This window comes from Anomaloglossus baeobatrachus, chromosome 3 (genome assembly GCF_048569485.1).
Source record: "Anomaloglossus baeobatrachus isolate aAnoBae1 chromosome 3, aAnoBae1.hap1, whole genome shotgun sequence".
Taxonomy (NCBI): Eukaryota; Metazoa; Chordata; class Amphibia; order Anura; family Aromobatidae; genus Anomaloglossus; species Anomaloglossus baeobatrachus.
Window position 1 is genome coordinate 168,986,789 of NC_134355.1, and position 20,355 is coordinate 169,007,143.

Below are 20,355 nucleotides of genomic sequence, written 5' to 3' on the forward strand. Positions count from 1 at the left end.
TAACATAAAACCAATTTTAATGTTGTGCCTGTGGGAATTGATCCTATTATGCAGTTCCTGTACCGTTCTTCCCACATACAATTTTCAGCACTCACATTCGATTAGATAGATGACAAATGTCGATTGGCATGTAAGGTGGACTTTAATAGGAAACGAGTCCTCCCCTGAGGAGGATTTGAAAATGGATCTGTTGTGTGAAATTGATTTGCAACACAAGCAATTCCTCATGAGACATTTAAAGGATCCTGCATTCATATTAGGATTGTGTATTTTACCCCTTATTGTAAGAGCTTTTGCTCTACTTGGGCTATGATGCTCTTTAGGTTTGGGGCTCTCCTGAAGGTGATCCCTGGTTTTTCAGGAATAATCCCTTTTAAAAAAGGGTTGTTTAAAAATATACCCCAATGTTTAGAAAGGATTTCCCTTATTCGGTCACTCTCTCTACTAAAGGTGGTAAGGAAATTTGAGGTGAAATCCTTATTGTTAGTTATAGACTTTCTACTGGGTCTAATTAAGTCTGCTTGTTTGAGCAGTTTAGCGTCCTTAAAAGCCTTCTTAATTAGAGACATAGGGTATTCCTTTTCTATAAATCTGTTTTTCATGATATTGGCTTGTTCATGAAAATCCTCATCAGAGGTGCAGTTCCTCCTAATTCTTTTATATTGATTGCTGGGTATGTTTGTGAGCCATTTTTTGTAGTGGCCACTGGAGAAATGATTATACCCATTACAGTCCACTTTTTTGAAAAAAGTTTTAGTATTGATCTATCCCTCACGATGTATCAGGGTCAGATCCAGAAAATCTATTTGGTCTTTCTGCACTACCGATGAAAAAGTCAGGCCCCAATTGTTATTGTCCAGATGTTTTATAAAATCTAGGACATTATTTTTACTGTTGTCCCATATCAATATCAGGTCGTCAATGTACCTCTTATACAGGATGATATATTTAGAAAAATGAGAATTATGGATGAAAACTTGCTCAAATAACCCCATAAATAGATTTGCGAATGTCGGTGCTACTTTCGAGCCCATTGCGGTCCCGCATCGCTGGTGATATTTAGTATACTGGATGGATACTATATATCACCAGCGATGCGGGACTATATCGTGCCGCCCCAGGACACCGGGCCAGCACAGCGGCCGGCTAGGACACCGAGACGCCACAGGACGAAGAGGAAAAAGCCGACAGCAGCCTGCCAGCGACAGCAGGATTTATCTCACTGTCTCGCAGGTATGTTCATATGCCTTCCCTGCCTGCCTGACATCAAACAAATTGAGTCCCACTGTGCCACCAATGGTTTGATATAGTTATAGATTTAAGTAACAAAAAAAACAAAACAACTGTAAAAATATAAAAAATGTGTGTGTGTGTGTGTGTGTGTGTGTAAACAGCTGTCTAAGTGTGCAATTATATATATATATATATATATATATATATATATATATAATGTGTGTGTGTGTGTATGTGTGTGTGTGTGTGTGTGTATATATATATATACAGTGCCTACAAGTAGTATTCAACCCCCTGCAGATTTAGCAGGTTTACACATTCGGAATTAACTTGGCATTGTGACATTTGGACTGTAGATCAGCCTGGAAGTGTGAAATGCACTGCAGCAAAAAAGAATGTTATTTTTTTTTTTTTTAAATTGTGAAAAGTTTATTCAGAGGGTCATTTATTATTCAACCCCTCAAACCACAAGAATTCTGTTTGGTTCCCCTAAAGTATTAAGAAGTATTTCAGGCACAAAGAACAATGAGCTTCACATGTTTGGATTAATTATCTCTTTTTCTAGCCTTTTCTGACTAATTAAGACCCTCCCCAAACTTGTGAACAGCATTCATACTTGGTCAACATGGGAAAGACAAAGGAGCATTCCAAGGCCATCAGAGACAAGATCGTGGAGGGTCACAAGGCTGGCAAGGGGTACAAAACCCTTTCCAAGGAGTTGGGCCTACCTGTCTCCACTGTTGGGAGCATCATCCGGAAGTGGAAGGCTTATGGAACTACTGTTAGCCTTCCACGGCCTGGACAGCCTTTGAAAGCTTCCACCCGTGCCGAGGCCAGGCTTGTCCGAAGAGTCAAGGCTAACCCAAGGACAACAAGGAAGGAGCTCCGGGAAGATCTCATGGCAGTGGGAACATTGGTTTCAGTCAATACCATAAGTAACGTACTCCACCGCAATGGTCTCCGTTCCAGACGAGCCCGTAAGGTACCTTTACTTTCAAAGCGTCATGTCAAGGCTCTTCTACAGTTTGCTCATGATCACTTGGAGGACTCTGAGACAGACTGGTTCAAGGTTCTCTGGTCTGATGAGACCAAGATCGAGATCTTTGGTGCCAACCACACACGTGACGTTTGGAGACTGGATGGCACTGCATACGACCCCAAGAATACCATCCCTACAGTCAAGCATGGTGGTGGCAGCATCATGCTGTGGGGCTGTTTCTCAGCCAAGGGGCCTGGCCATCTGGTCCGCATCCATGGGAAGATGGATAGCACGGCCTACCTGGAGATTTTGGCCAAGAACCTCCGCTCCTCCATCAAGGATCTTAAGATGGGTCGTCATTTCATCTTCCAACAAGACAACGACCCAAATCACACAGCCAAGAAAACCAAGGCCTGGTTCAAGAGGGAAAAAATCAAGGTGTTGCAGTGGCCTAGTCAGTCTCCTGACCTTAACCCAATTGAAAACTTGTGGAAGGAGCTCAAGATTAAAGTCCGCATGAGACACCCAAAGAACCTAGATAACTTGGAGAAGATCTGCATGGAGGAGTGGGCCAAGATAACTCCAGAGACCTGTGCCGGCCTGATCAGGTCTTATAAAAGACGATTATTAGCTGTAATTGCAAACAAGGGTTATTCCACAAAATATTAAACCTAGGGGTTGAATAATAATTGACCCACACTTTTATGTTGAAAATTTATTAAAATTTAACTGAGCAACATAACTTGTTTGTTTGTAAGATTTATGCATCTGTTAATAAATCCTGCTCTTGTTTGAAGTTTGCAGGCTCTAACTTATTTGCATCTTATCAAACCTGCTAAATCTGCAGGGGGTTGGATACTACTTGTAGGCACTGTATATATATATATATATATATATATATATATATATATATATATATATGTGTGTATATATATTTATATATATATATATATATATATATAGAGAGAGAGAGAGAGAGAGAGAGAGAGATATGTGTTTGGGTATGTTTTCTCATTTTTTATATATATATATATATATATATATATATATATATATATATATAAAGAGAAAACATACCCAAACACATTTATACAGTTGTCTATACACACACCCACGTGTCCATACTGCTATATGGGTGGCACATACTACTGTGTGGCAGTGCATAATACAGTATGTGGATGCATAGCATGATATAGTGCACATATGGTTGCATAACAAGAGTTTGATAGACCCTGATGCAAACTTTAGACCATGCCCCCCCCCAACCGTGCACGGATAGTCAGGGTACGGGATAATGGCACTGACACTCTGGGTACGGGATACGGGTGTGGCTTACACTTGGCTCTTTACCTCAGCAGCAAAGTTTCCCATGATCTGAAATCTGTCTTTCTATCAGCGCCCAGCTTTCGTATGTTCTGATATCCATCTTTCTCAGCACACAGCATCCCCATGCTCAGCTATACATCTTTACCTCAGCACCCAGTGTTTACATTATATCAGAGCATGTGAAAGCTGGGTGCTGAGGGAAAGATGTGTAGCAGAGCAGTGAAAAGTTGGGTGCTGAGGGAAAGATGTGAAGCCAAGCAGGGGAAAGCTGGGGCTGAGTTAAAGAGCCTCTTTCCCTCAGTACAAAATGTTCCCATCCCATGCTTTTATCTTTGTACCCCCTTCATATATAGTAGTGATGTATTGGTTGTGAACGATCTGACACAAAGATCCAGCTGCCCGCTGTGACTGACAGGAGTTGAATCAGCAGTGAGAGACACTAAATTCTCTTAATGGCTATCACTGGGTTACAATTTTGGTGTTTGGTTGGCCAAACCCCGCCCACCTGAACAAAACCCCGCCCAGTAATCAAATTGGCCCACTGTGAGAGGGCAGTGTTTAGCCGCGGGTGGGTGTGGTTTCAACGGCGATAACACAAGATTATATATGTGTTCACCTGCGGTCAACACATATTTAATAGGGAGCCAGGAATGAGCTAAAAGATACGGCTCCTTTCGGTGAGCAAAGCCATGGGAACCAGATCACCAAAAAGAGCCGGACTGTACATCACTAATATATATCCAGTGCCACCACTAGGAATTTCTGTGCCTCATACTGGCAAAAGTTTCAGGCACACTTGGGACTCCACCCAGGCTCCACCCCAGCTCTGCCTCCACCACTCAAACCATCTACAGTCTCACTGCCACACTGAAGACAATATATACAAGACCACTGATAATCTCCCTCGATCTGGGGCTGCACGCAAGATCTCACCCCATAGGGTCAAAATGATCACAAGAACTGTGAGCAAAAATCCCAGAACCACATGAGAGGACCTAGTGAATGACCTACATAAAGCTGGGACCACCATAACAAAGGCTACCATCAGTAACACACTACGCCGCCAGTGACTTAGATCCTGCAGTGCCAGATGTGTTCCCCTGCTTAAGCCAGTACATGTCCAGGCCCATCTGAAGTTTGCTAGAGAGCATTTGGATTATCCAGAAGAGTATTGGGAGAATGTCATATGGTATAATGAAACCAAAGTAGAACTGTTTGGTAGAAACACAATCCGTCATGTCTGGTGGAGACAGAATGCTGAGTTGCATTCAAAGAACACCATACCTACAGTGCAGCAAGAGTGTGGCAACATCCTGCTTTGGGGCTACTTCTCTGTAAAGAGACCAAGACAACTCCGTGTAAACTGCGTGATCCGTTTAAATGAAAGAATGAATGGGGCCATGTATCATGAGATTCTGAGTGCAAACCTCCTTCCATCAGCAAGGGCATTAAAGATAAAGCGTGGCTGCATCTTTCAGCATGATAATGATCCCAAGCACACCACCAGGGCAATGAAGGAGTGACTTCGTAAGAAGCATATGAAGGTCCTGGAGTGGCCTAGCCAGTTTCCAGATCTCAACCTCATTGAAAACCTTTGGAGGGAGTTGAAAGTCCGTGTTGCAAAGTGACAGGCCCAAAACATCACTGCTCTAAAGGAGATCTGCATGGAGGAAGGGGCCAACATACCACCAACAATGTGTGCCAACCTTGTGAAGACTTACAGAAAACGTCTGACCTCTGTCATTGCCAACAAAGGATATATAGCAAAATATTGAGATGAACTTTTGTTATTGACCAAATATTTATTTTCCACCATAATTTGCAAAAACAAATCTTGCAAAATCAGACAAGGTGATTTTCTGGATTTGTTTCTCATTTTGTCTCTCATAGTTAAGGTCTAGCTATGACGTGAATTACAGGCCTCCCTCATCTATTTAAGTGGAAGAACTTGCACATCTGGTGTCTGGCTAAGTTTTTTTTCACCACTGTAAGTATTTGGTTATTTTTTTATGTGGATTTTCTGCAGTATTTTCTGTACCAATTAGCTAAATTAGGTTTGTCGCATTTTTTCATTGCAGTTTTTAATGTTTTTTTCTGTGTGTTTTTACAACGTTTTTGACTCTGCAGGATTTGTTTCTATGTCATGTTATAAATAAAGCTGCTTTGCTTCTGAGGTTTCTTTGTATTTGGTTTCGATCAAATTTTATTGAAAAAGTCATGTTTGGGTTACATACATTTATAGTATCTTTCCACAGCAGAAATGCATGAAAAACGCATAAGTGTTTTTTACCTGTGGATTTTCCACACCTAATGTAATTCTATGGGGAAAATCAAGATATAAATTTCTAAAAATCTAAAAAAGAAATTTACATATTGCAGATTTAAAAAACACATTGCAGGTCAATTTATAGTGTGAAAAAAAGCACAGTGGGCATGAGATCTGTATAATTCCCATGTAGAGTTGAGCGAGTACCTAACTATTTGTACTCGCTATAGTCATAATAAATACTGTCTAATACTCGCATATGCATTCAGAATAGTCTGTACAATGCAAGTCAATGGGGAAAAGCTCGCAAAGTAACGAGTAACCCGAATGCCATACTATTCGTGCGAGTAGCAAATAGAGCAGAATTCGGGTTACTCGTTACTTTGCGAGTTCTTCCCCATTGACTTGCATTGCACACACTATTCGGAATGAATACACGAGTATTAGACAGTACTTGTTATGAGTATAGCGAGTACGAATAGTTAGGTACTTGCTCAACTCTATTCCCATCCACTTTGTGGTAACTGTAAAATGCTGCATTTTTGAGCAGCAAAAATATGTAGGATCAAAAACTGCTTGTGGTAACGTAACCAAATTGGAACCTTTTCTTCTCTGTTCACTCCTGTCATTTTTTTTCTAACAACAAAACCCAATTAACACATTTTTTGCATAACTTTTCTTACTAGAGACTATGCTGGTGCATTTTTCAAGTAGACAGATGGACACGAATATCAGACTTTACAGACTTGCTTTGTAGTCTATCACTATCGAGACAAATAGGATTGGAAACAATAGCAAGTACTTTCTAGCCAAAAAAAAAATATATTTTCTGACTAGTAGTAAACAAATGAAAGTGGGTACCTTTTGTAAATTGCTGCCAACTGAAAGAACTTAGCTTCTCTATTTCACATTTTTTATTATTTGTACCAAGTTTTATTATAGTCAATTCCATTATTTCCATAAACTAAACATCTTTGTAATTGTCTTACTTTTTTGTGAACAACAGAAATGGTGAATTGAGTTGATAATTCATGTTAAATTATGTGTGCCTCCAATCACTGCTTTCTCTGCATGGTTTTAGAGAAGCAAAAAATATTTAATGCATGTAATGTTCTGTGTTTTATTTTTGTCATTGCTATATTGAATAGCTCCACATGGAGTATCTCCTTTCGAAAATCAAAATGGTATGCAGTATTCTGCTTTGAAGCAATTTGTTTCTTGAAGTCTACCCATTTCAAAAATTTAGAGTGCTTTATTTCAGTTTTAGTTTTATTTAAAAGACGTTTATTGTTGTTTCGTTGTGTTTTGCAGCTCAAACATAATATACACATGTAATCCATTATTTTCTGTTATATATATATTCTGTTATATAGATATTAAAGCATTACATTTCTTCTATCATGTATACAGTGTGTCCACCCATATCCTGTCCACTGCCATTAACTTGAGAACAGTAGCAGCTATAGGCAAAGAAGTTGTGTCTAGGTATAGTAAAGTAGCCATGCGCTACGCAATGAAACCACCTACAGTGCCTACAAGTAGTATTCAACCCCCTGCAGATTTAGCAGGTTTACACATTCGGAATTAACTTGGCATTGTGACATTTGGACTGTAGATCAGCCTGGAAGTGTGAAATGCACTGCAGCAAAAAAGATTGTTATTTTTTTTTTAAATTGTGAAAAGTTTATTCAGAGGGTCATTTATTATTCAACCCCTCAAACCACAAGAATTCTGTTTGGTTCCCCTAAAGTATTAAGAAGTATTTCAGGCACAAAGAACAATGAGCTTCACATGTTTGGATTAATTATTAATTATCTCTTTTTCCAGCCTTTTCTGACTAATTAAGACCCTCCCCAAACTTGTGAACAGCACTCATACTTTGTCAACATGGGAAAGACAAAGGTGCATTCCAAGGCCATCAGAGACAAGATCGTGGAGGGTCACAAGGCTGGCAAGGGGTACAAAACCCTTTCCAAGGAGTTGGGCCTACCTGTCTCCACTGTTGGGAGCATCATCCGGAAGTGGAAGGCTTATGGAACTACTGTTAGCCTTCCACGGCCTGGACAGCCTTTGAAAGTTTCCACCCGTGCCGAGGCCAGGCTTGTCCGAAGAGTCAAGGCTACCCCAAGGACAACAAGGAAAGAGCTCCGGGAAGATCTCATGGCAGTGGGGACATTGGTTTCAGTCAATACCATAACTAACGTACTCCACCGCAATGGTCTCCGTTCCAGACGAGCCCGTAAGGTACCTTTACTTTCAAAGCGTCATGTCAAGGCTCGTCTACAGTTTGCTCATGATCACTTGGAGGACTCTGAGACAGACTGGTTCAAGGTTCTCTGGTCTGATGAGACCAAGATCGAGATCTTTGGTGCCAACCACACACGTGACGTTTGGAGACTGGATGGCACTGCATACGACCCCAAGAATACCATCCCTACAGTCAAGCATGGTGGAGGCAGCATCATGCTGTGGGGCTGTTTCTCAGCCAAGGAGCCTGGCCATCTGGTCCGCATCCATGGGAAGATGGATAGCACGGCCTACCTGGAGATTTTGGCCAAGAACCTCCGCTCCTCCATCAAGGATCTTAAGATGGGTCGTCATTTCATCTTCCAACAAGACAACGACCCAAAGCACACAGCCAAGAAAACCAAGGCCTTTTTCAGGAGGGAAAAAATCAAGGTGTTGCAGTGGCCTAGTCAGTCTCCTGACCTTAACCCAATTGAAAACTTGTGGAAGGAGCTCAAGATTAAAGTCCACATGAGACACCCAAAGAACCTAGATAACTTGGAGAAGATCTGCATGGAGGAGTGGGCCAAGATAACTCCAGAGACCTGTGCCGGCCTGATCAGGTCTTATAAAAGACGATTATTAGCTGTAATTGCAAACAAGGGTTATTCCACAAAATATTAAACCTAGGGGTTGAATAAGAATTGACCCACACTTTTATGTTGAAAATGTATTAAATATTTAACTGAGCAACATATCTTGTTGGTTTGTAAAATTTATGCATCTGTTAATAAATCCTGCTCTTGTATGAAGTTTGCAGGCTCTAACTTACTGCATCTTATCAAACCTGCTAAATCTGAAGGAGGTTGAATACTACTTGTAGGCACTGTATAGTGCCACCTGGTGGAAAACAACGGAGTTAGCATTTTTATCTCCAAAACGGAACGAGTTAGGGAAAAAAAGTGATTTAAAAAATTGTATGGCATAATCAATTCAATACGAATCGACATCTTGCATACAGCCTTAGCCCCCTGATGAAGCCAGACAGGGTGAAACATGCTGGGGAGGCTATTAGTTAGCTTTTATTAGGCAGAGTAGGGCAATATCACTCTGACAATTATTGTAGGACAGTTGTTCACTTACTCATAGTGTCCGGTCCGCGGCCGGATACGTGATTTAGTATATGTTTGCTTGCTGTACCTGCTACTGATTTTAGATTGAACTGTGTTAATTTGTTAGGATTAAAAGTTAAGTTTTATTAATCTTTAGTTTAGGGTACCTCTAGTTGCCCTTTGGGGAAATTGTGTTTGCATTTATGACCCTACGCTGATTATGGGTATGGATTGAGGTTTAGTTGTAGAACGATTCTGGACATTGGAATCAGTGAATATTCATTTCCCTTTAATAGGGAAATGAATATTCACTGCTCCTGCCACCGTCGTTTTCCTGCCGGGGTGCTCCTGCTACTTTCTCCTGTGACTCCGCTCCAGCACTGCCACACCCCACCGTGAGTATATAAGTTTTCTTTAGATGTGTTATGAAAATATTTTGAGCATCACATGTAGAGTAGCTTCTATGTAGATATTTTATTGTAAAAGGATAGTCAAGTGATTAGATTCCAGTGTACATCTATAACCTAGCACAATGCACCAATTTTATATTTATATAATTTTATAGTAGCTGGTGAATTAAATTTGAAAGCTCCACTATAAATTATGGTCTATGGTTCATTTCAGGTTTAGTGACCAGGCTATTTGATAGATGTACAGCTTTTGAATCAAGCTTTTCCAGAATTTTTCACCCATCATCATTGGTAACAACAACCACAAGAAAATAAAATAAAAATAATTTAAATTTGGTCAAATAGATATACAACAATGCTTGTAGTGTAATTTAATATTTTTCTCTTCTGAAACCTGGAAAATAGCCTGGATTTTGCTTAACTCAAGTATCTTTCCTTTTAGTTTTAAGAAAATTGAAACTGAGGAGTAGGAACAGAAACTGTTTAAACTAAATTATCATGTGACATTTTGCATCAAAGTGACAAGGGTTATAAGCACAGATACAGCAGACAAAATACAATGAATGTTAACAGTAAATATACAGTTAGGTCCAGAAATATTTGGACAGTGACACAAGTTTTGTTATTTTAGCTGTTTACAAAAACATGTTCAGAAATACAATTATATATATAATATGGGCTGAAAGTGCACACTCCCAGCTGCAATATGAGAGTTTTCACATCCAAATCGGAGAAAGGGTTTAGGAATCATAGCTCTGTAATGCATAGCCTCCTCTTTTTCAAGGGACCAAAAGTAATTGGACAAGGGACTCTAAGGGCTGCAATTAACTCTGAAGGCGTCTCCCTCGTTAACCTGTAATCAATGAAGTAGTTAAAAGGTCTGGGGTTGATTACAGGTGTGTGGTTTTGCATTTGGAAGCTGTTGCTGTGACCAGACAACATACGGTCTAAGGAACTCTCAATTGAGGTGAAGCAGAACATCCTGAGGCTGAAGAAAAAGAAAAAATCCATCAGAGAGATAGCAGACATGCTTGGAGTAGCAAAATCAACAGTCGGGTACATTCTGAGAAAAAAGGAATTGACTGGTGAGCTTGGGAACTCAAAAAGGCCTGGGCGTCCACGGATGACAACAGTGGTGGATGATTGCCGCATACTTTCTTTGGTGAAGAAGAACCCGTTCACAACATCAACTGAAGTCCAGAACACTCTCAGTGAAGTAGGTGTATCTGTCTCTAAGTCAACAGTAAAGAGAAGACTCCATGAAAGTAAATACAAAGGGTTCACATCTAGATGCAAACCATTCATCAATTCCAAAAATAGACAGGCCAGAGTTAAATGTGCTGAAAAACACCTCATGAAGCCAGCTCAGTTCTGGAAATGTATTCTATGGACAGATGAGACAAAGATCAACCTGTACCAGAATGATGGGAAGAAAAAAGTTTGGAGAAGAAAGGGAACGGCACATGATCCAAGGCACACCACATCCTCTGTAAAACATGGTGGAGGCAACGTGATGGCATGGGCATGCATGGCTTTCAATGGCACTGGGTCACTTGTGTTTATTGATGACATAACTGCAGACAATAGTAGCCGGATGAATTCTGAAGTGTACCGGGATATACTTTCAGCCCAGATTCAGCCAAATGCCGCAAAGTTGATCGGGCGGCGCTTCATAGTACAGATGGACAATGACCCCAAGCATACAGCCAAAGCTACCCAGGAGTTCATGAGTGCAAAAATGTGGAAAATTCTGCAATGGCCAAGTCAATCACCAGATCTTAACCCAATTGAGCATGCATTTCCCTTGCTCAAATCCAGACTTAAGACGGAAAGACCCACAAACAAGCAAGACCTGAAGGCTGCGGCTGTAAAGGCCTGGCAAAGCATTAAGAAGGAGGAAACCCAGCGTTTGGTGATGTCCATGGGTTCCAGATTTAAGGCAGTGATTGGCTCCAAAGGATTCGCAACAAAATATTGAAAATAAAAATATTTTGTTTGGGTTTGGTTTATTTGTCCAATTACTTTTGACCTCCTAAAATGTGGAGTGTTTGTAAAGAAATGTGTACAATTCCTACAATTTCTATCAGATATTTTTGTTCAAACCTTCAAATTAAACGTTACAATCTGCACTTGAATTCTGTTGTAGAGGTTTCATTTCAAATCCAATGTGGTGGCATGCAGAGCCCAACTCGCGAAAATTGTGTCACTGTCCAAATATTTCTGGACCTAACTGTACACTTTCATCACTATGAATTAAATAAGATTATATTTTACAAAAGAGGGTTATCCTGATACAATGTCTCAGTATATACAGTAAGTCATTTGTCATAAAAACTAAATATTCCAGATCACCATATACGTATAAGATAATGAAGAGAAGTTTACATAGAATACAATGAAGAGAACGGATGGTGCATGGAACAGGCAGTCATGATCAGGGAAAGGATGATGTCCATCAGCAAGCGTCCAAGGGAAAAATATTAAAACAACTATTTATTGAAGAAATATTCAAAACAGATCATGGTATAGGGCATCAAATGAACAATGGGAAGCATCATTGTAACACATTTTGAACGTAAGTGTTCTTAATCATAGCAGATAGGTGTCCTGATTAAATACAGCTGTGAAAGGAAATGACCATGTAAAAAACACAAGATATCAGAGACCTTCTAAACAATTTTAATAAATATACATGAGATCAGATTTAATGTTCAAACCCTTGGGGACTCCAGTATCTAACTTTAAAATCCATTAGGCTTCTCTATATTTTAAATGTTTTCATAGGTTTCCATCTCGTTTAGGCATGGAGACTTTCTCAATGGTGTTAAAAAAATGTAAATAAATGCTGGGAAACCCCAGACAAACTCTGGGTTGTTTTACTTTGTGAGCCATAAATATGCTACAATATTCGTCTCTTGAAAGAGTGTGGGGTGCATCCAACATACTGTAGGTTACATTTCTCACATTGGATAGCAAATGGGTACTGTTGAAATTAATGAAAGAGTTGATTTTGCATGTTTGCTTTGTAACTGTGGAAATAAAGTATTTGGCATATTTTCCATAAGGACCAACTGCAAGTCTTCTTTGTGCACATAACACACCCAGAGCTTAGCAAACAATTACCTTGGCCACTTTTAGCCTGATTGCTGATTTTATTAGTATGGTCACTCGGAAAAACCAAGTTACCAATGGTGGTGCATCTCTTAAAAGCAAATTTGGGGACTCCATGCAGCACGTCTGTGAAAAAAAATGTCAGTATACAATAAAGGTAAAAAAAATAAATTATGATATGAAATATTTGGAAGTATTGGCTACCAAAAATTAATGGAGAATCTTTAGAATTGTGTGCAGATTTCCTTTTTTGTGTAAGATTTTGTTCTTTAGTTTATAAATCAGCATTGAAATGGGCAAGGTTTAATATGCTCTCAGAGTAACCTCTATTGAGAAAGCATCAGTCAATGATGGTGCATTCATATAAATATGATGATTCATCTGTAATAATAATATTTATTCATTTATTTATTTAGCACTATTAATGCCACAGCGCTTTACATACAATGGCAACACTGTTCCCATTGGGGCTCACAATCTAATTTCCCTATCAGTGTGTTTTTGGAGTGTGGGAGGAAACCGGAGTACTCGGAGGAAACCCATGCAAACACTGGGAGAACATACAAACTCTTTGCAAATGGTGGACTTGGTGAGATTTGAACCTAGGACCCCAGCACTGCAAGACTGCAGTGCTAACCACTGAGCCACCGTACCACCTGTCACGCTTCCGGTGTCTCGGCACCGCTCCGTACCCACTGATCCGGTCTCTGTGTCCGGGCACTGCTCCATACCCACTGATCCGGTCTCTGTGTCCCAGCACCACTCCGTACCCACTGATCTGGTCTCTGTGTCCCCGGTTCCTCTGCGCCCTTTCCCCGGCCTTCTGTGCTTGCCTCTGGCTCCCGGGCTTAACGCATGCGCGTTAGACTCGTGGGCACGCTCAATCACCTGGTCTTATAGGGCCAGCATCCCTGGAACAGGATGTGGCTGATTGCAAGTGCAGGGTATAAAAGACTTCCTGTTACTTATGGGCGGTGCCTGATCAACATGTTTCCATAGCTAGGTGTTCAGGTCTTTCTGTGCCTTGTCTTCCGTATAATACTGTCTCTTCCGCAGAGCCCGTCTGCCATCCTGACCTGGTCCAGATTGCTAATCCTCCAGGAAGTTCCCTGGTGACTGTCTGATGTTGATCCCACCATCTTCCCTCAGCCTGATCCCGTCACCGGTCCCAGATTCCACCTGGTAACCTCAGCCTGCTATTCTCGCTGGATCCGGACCCCATCGGCTGTTTTTTCTCAGCACCTGAACCTGGTGCCGGACATCACGTGTTTCTCAACGCTGCCAGGAAACTAGCCAGGTCTTTCACCGGGAAGGAACAACCACGGGAAGGGCAGTCTCCAGTCAAGGAGACCACCTATACCAAACATGGTATCCATCCACAGAAAAACACGTGATGGTGTCTCCGCGGCTTTCTCATTTGCATACTTCCCAGGGGGCTTTGCTCTAGAATCACTGCGTTGAGAAACACGTGATGGTGTCTCCGCAGTGGATATGTTGATCTCCCTAAGGTCAACAATGCTTGTTTAAGTAGTCTTTTACTAGGCATTGCCCCCACTAGCCAGATTTCTACTCCACACTGATGAGGGGCAAATACCCCGAAACGGCTGTCTGTGGATGGATACCATGTTTGGTATAGGTGGTCTCCTTGACTGGAGACTGCCCTTCCCATGGTTGTTCCTTCCCAGTGAAAGACCTGGCTAGTTTCCTGGCAGCGTTGAGAAACACGTGATGGTGTCTCCGCGGCTTTCTCATTTGCATACTTCCCAGGGGGCTTTGCTCTAGAATCACTGCATTGAGAAACACGTGATGGTGTCTCCGCAGTGGATATGTTGATCTCCCTAAGGTCAACAATGCTTGTTCCTGTGGACTAATAGACTTTCCCTGTGCAGATCTTTGAAGGACTCAGATCCCGTGTCTCGAGCAGGGAGGACGCCGTCGCTGCTGCGCTCTCGCTAACGCTCGGGTCCGGCGCTGCTGCGGCTGCTTGGTGGCTCAAGCGGTGGGCCGGATCCGAGGACTCGAGCGGCGCTCCTCGCCCATGAGTGAAAGGGGTGGTTGGTTTGGGGGATTTAGTCCGTGACGCCACCCACGGGTCGTGGTGAAGATAGGCACCACCACTGCTGATGACGGGGATCCTGGGAGCGATGGTAAGGAGCAGCTGGGATGTTGTTTTCCCCCTCCGTAGGTAGGGGTCGGTGGTCCCAGGGCCCGGTGATGTTGTGGGGAGGCAGGGTTGGCGAGGTGCAGGGTTGCAGGGACAGCGCGGCGCGGTGCCGGATGGCACGGGTGTACTCACTCAGCAAGAAAAGGTACAAGTCCTCGGTAAACCAAATGGCTGGATGGACGGGTCCCGCATCCGGCTGCAGTGTTTCTCCCCGGACAGGTGATGGCGGCTGTCTTTCCCTGCACCTTGATGTTCTCCTTCTGACTACTATGGATTCCCAATGGTAGTCCATTCCCCGGTGTATGGGTACCGGAGGAGCCCGTTTGCCCGCAGGCGCTGGCCCTTGGGTCTCTAGCCTTAGGCGGTAGCTGTATAGCCTCACGGTGTGGGCGGTTGCCTTCAATCGGGACTTTTGCTGTTAAGAAACCCCTGGGGTTCCAGTCACATTTGGATTTGACTATTGTCAGCAGCTCCAAGCCTGGTCGGGGTCCGATGGCCCTGCCTGTGTGTGCTGGCTTCACTTCGCTCCCGAGTCGGTACCGGTGGGCCGTCGCCCATTGCCGGTCCTACGGTTCCGCGTTGCTTCACCACTCCTGCAGACGGCCACCACCTTCTGCCAACTTTGCTGTCAGTCCAAGGAAAGTGTATGTATCCGCTCACCTGTGGTATGAAGGAGACCAATGCTTCCCAGACACGTGCAAGGATAAACCAGCTGGCAATCTTGTATGGAGACTTTTTCAAAAAAATCCAGCACCGAATCCAGGAAATGTATTAAAAATTAATGACGTTTATTGAAACATATTAAAAAGTCCAAATAGGGTCCAGAGCAAAGAAACGGAGAGGACGCGTTTCGAACTGTATAGTTCTTAGTCTGTCTCTAGCTAATGGAGTCCCAGATTAAATTGTTTTTTTTGTCTGTTATCTTGCTTTAATGCAAGTTGGGGGTGCAGCCCTCCTGATACTGAGGCTGAACAATCACCTGCTTCTCACTTTTTGCTGTGTATTTAATCTGGGACCCAGCTAACCACTTTACCATCCATATTGAAGTTTTGACATGACACTGGTCAGGTACAGAATATGTTTTTAACTTTAGTAGGTTAGGGACTGTCTCAGATGGGTACACCGTGACGAGGTGAGACAGCTTCTTACCTTTTTGCAAAAATGTATATACTAAGTACCCTGTTTATTAAGCACTTGCAATTTATTTATTTATAGTCAGGGTATTTTTTCTACAATTTTCTCCTTGTTTTTTTTCTAGTCTTGAGGCTGCAATTCACATGCTTGTAATGTTGCATGCTTATTGAACATTTGTCACAGCTCAGTTTTTTGTTTTTTTTGTCTGTTATCTTGCTTTAATGCAAGTTGGGGGTGCAGCCCTCCTGATACTGAGGCTGAACAATCACCTGCTTCTCACTTTTTGCTGTGTATTTAATCTGGGACCCAGCTAACCACTTTACCATCCATATTGAAGTTTTGACATGACACTGGTCAGGTACAGAATATGTTTTTAACTTTAGTAGGTTAGGGACTGTCTCAGATGGGTACACCGTGACGAGGTGAGACAGCTTCTTACCTTTTTGCAAAAATGTATATACTAAGTACCCTGTTTATTAAGCACTTGCAATTTATTTATTTATAGTCAGGGTATTTTTTCTACAATTTTCTCCTTGTTTTTTTTCTAGTCTTGAGGCTGCAATTCACATGCTTGTAATGTTGCATGCTTATTGAACATTTGTCACAGCTCAGTTTTTTGTTTTTTTTGTCTGTTATCTTGCTTTAATGCAAGTTGGGGGTGCAGCCCTCCTGATACTGAGGCTGAACAATCACCTGCTTCTCACTTTTTGCTGTGTATTTAATCTGGGACCCAGCTAACCACTTTACCATCCATATTGAAGTTTTGACATGACACTGGTCAGGTACAGAATATGTTTTTAACTTTAGTAGGTTAGGGACTGTCTCAGATGGGTACACCGTGACGAGGTGAGACAGCTTCTTACCTTTTTGCAAAAATGTATATACTAAGTACCCTGTTTATTAAGCACTTGCAATTTATTTATTTATAGTCAGGGTATTTTTTCTACAATTTTCTCCTTGTTTTTTTTTCTAGACCTGGGCACAGGCCTGCTTCCACTCTACTTCTCCTGCACTAACAGACTGCAACTCACAACTGACTGTGTTTTTCCTGCCTCAGGCCCTCTGAACTCCTCGGTTGGTGAGGCCAACCGCCTGGCTTCGCCCCCTGGTGTGTCCATCAAGCTTTGAGAGAGGTGACTAGGGTTTAAATTTTGGCTGATGACACCTTTTTAGGGGACAGGTGTAGTGCGGGGGTCTATCTGTGACTACCTGGCTAGTCCAGGACGTCACACTAACGCCTGGGGACTAAGCCCCTTGCTCATTAGCATATGGTTAAAGATCTTTAGAATTATTTTTTCTAAAGATTTCTTTATGTATGTTAGTGTATACAGGGACGGTTAGGTAGGGATCAGCAATATACACCCAGGACTGCTTGTGGTGCTAGATGCATATTGCCCCATACAGGTTCCCTTGTTTTTAAGATAATTCAGTGACAACAATAATATATTCCTATAAACCAGTGGAAAAAATACAATACTTTAGTATTTGATCCTTAACTACCATGAAAGCCAGTTTATGTGGTAAGGAAGAATACAAGGCATAGACATCACAAGTTAACTAGAGGAACAGGACAGAGACTGAGAGCAAGGATGAGGGTTCATCGTCACACAATTACAGACAAAAAAACCCATTTACCTGTGGCCAAACATTTCTGTGCTGCAGGACAACATAAACCACATGAAAGTTGTCATATTAAAAGGCAAAGAAAAATTAAAGTGGTGTAAGATTACCCAAAATTTTTGATAGAAATAGCAGGGCAATACTGATATGTGCGTACCAAAAACTAAGTAAAATATAACTTTTAATAAAATATAACGTTAAAAAGCACACTAACAAACAAATAAAGAAAGATTTAGCAATTCAGACTGTTTGGAATTAATATAACCCATATGTAATCCTTCCTTCAAAAGATCTTGGAAAGTATTCTATAGAATTTGTAGGATCATGATTTAGATATGGATATGTCATGTTGTTGTTCAACATGTTAAAAATCTCTTTCCTACAGTCTCCTATCTAAAATTACAACAGATTCCCGTTATCGTAGTTCTTGATGATAATGTTGTCATTAGCACAAGTGGTTATTAGCACTCATTTTATCTTGATGGTAAAGTTAGGCATGGCATGAATGTTCTTTTGATGTAAATCCTTTAATTCTGATACAACCAAATACTCAAAGCCCTCCATTGCAAAACTTCGAGATTGAATGTGATAAACATATGCATTGGGCATCCTCCTGGAAAAAAAATAATTCCTTAGAAATTGAAGTTTAAAATCAGTATCAGAAAAGGACTGAAAATTTCTGATCCTGATCTGCTCCATAAAGATTCAGGGGGTAGATTCATCATGATGTACATGTACAATAGTAGAAACATTTTCCTGAGGGACATTGAAAAAATGTTTTTTGATCATGATGAATTTATTTCCACATCAAACAATGTATAGAAAAGGTTGAAATGATTTGTGGGAAGAAACTTAAGTCCCTTTATCAATAAATCATGGTGTTCCTTCTTCAAGATGGTGGATGATAAATTTATGACTGTAATACGTAGCAATACTTCAATACATGCTTCACTGGCAAGTCTTTAGCAGGCACTACAAATACCAATCCCTATTTCAATCATGAATTATGCCACAATGTGGCAAACACACCTTTCCCTACACTGCATGTCGCTATTGTAACCTATCGCTCTCCTATCTATCTGAACTACCTAGCATTAGGGCTCATGCGCACGTAACTGCTGAATATTCTGCAGCGATTTGACAGCACATGTGCGTGTCAAATCGCTGCAGAAAGACTGCATAATAAATGCAGTTTTTTTGTTAAAAAAAAGCCGATTTCATGCGCTCGGGATGCTGACCCCACCATAGACAGAGTAAGAGCTGCATCCATAACGCACAAATAATTGACATGCTGCTTTTTTGTACGCACGGATTTGGGTAAAAATTTTAGCACCGAAATCGCTGCGTTCAAAACAGCAACGTGCGCACGTCTCATGCACAATCTTCATAGATTGTGCAAGGGAAGCAGGACGCATGCATTTACGCTGCAGTGAAATATGCAGCGTAAGTGCATGCAATTACGCAACGTGCACATGAGCTCATAAACCCCTAGCTAAGCTCACTGTCTAGCAGCACCAACGGCAGCAGCTTCCTTAATGTTTCACATTCACAAAATAGCGCTGAGACAACATGGCCGTGATTAATATGCACACGGATATGCAACTTAGCCAATCACAGAAGCCCTTCTGTCTGAGCTTTGTGAATGTTTTAAGTGCCGTGATTCCCTGCAGCAACATTCACAAATAAAGTTAAGAAAAAAAGAAAATGGCACCAAGCATGACTGGCTTCTCCCGGCTAGAGTTCCCGCCTTATGAATTGATTTTACATATCCTCACATCAAACAACACCACAATCCTATCCAAAAGTAGAAAATTCTATTAAAAAAAGCATTTTTGGAAATGCGGCCAGAGTTCAGGGGCAGAAATGGACAGAAACGAACATTACCAACTTTTGTGGGAGGGGCTCGGGGTCACCTAGCTTGAATGAACATGCTAAGGTTCTTACTGAATTTGAAATTGGTGAACCTTTACCGAACAGGTTTGCTCATCTCTACTAGGAGGCACGAGTGGATCAGAGATGCCTCTTTGCCAAAAGATGCAGATTTGGTGCAGGAATATGGTGTATGGTTATATCTCATTTACATGCACATGACCACTATAAGATGACAATTTACTCTTTTCATGCTTGCCAGAGTTCAGGAACGTGCATTTTTTCGAAATGCTTTTGGTGTACTGTCTATTACCACCAGAATCATTTTTTCCTCACTGTTTATTATTTTAATCAAGTTTATTAAAGATACTTTTATCATAATCATTGGAAACTGCATCAATCATTTTCACATATTAATTTCAATGCCAAATCTGCATTTCTTGAGAAAAAAACATATTTTTCTGCCAGGAGATGCAAGTCTGTTAAATCAATGACCTTACCTGAGGTGAGGTCACAGAGTTCAATTAGGTCACCTGAGATCAGTTTACAGTACCTGAGGTCACAGGTGAGGTACCATGGAGACCCCTAGCTTTGACCATAAATATACTGAGTGACACCACCACTCATCGCTGCAGCTTAGTCAGTCTCTGTCTGAAGCCAGAGTATGTGGACATATTCTGTGTCCATGCGCTGTGACTTCAGCATCTATCTAGCATAGCTGGAATCATTGTGGGAATTACATCGAAACTGGGTGTTTGGGGTTAATAAAGGGGTGAAAGAGCGTGTTTTTTGCATCTTATTTGAAATAAAGTACATTTTTGGTGTTTGTGTTTATTTATTTTCACTTACAGATTAGTAAGGGGATCTCAGATGCCTCCCATTACTAATCTAGGGCTTAGTCGCAC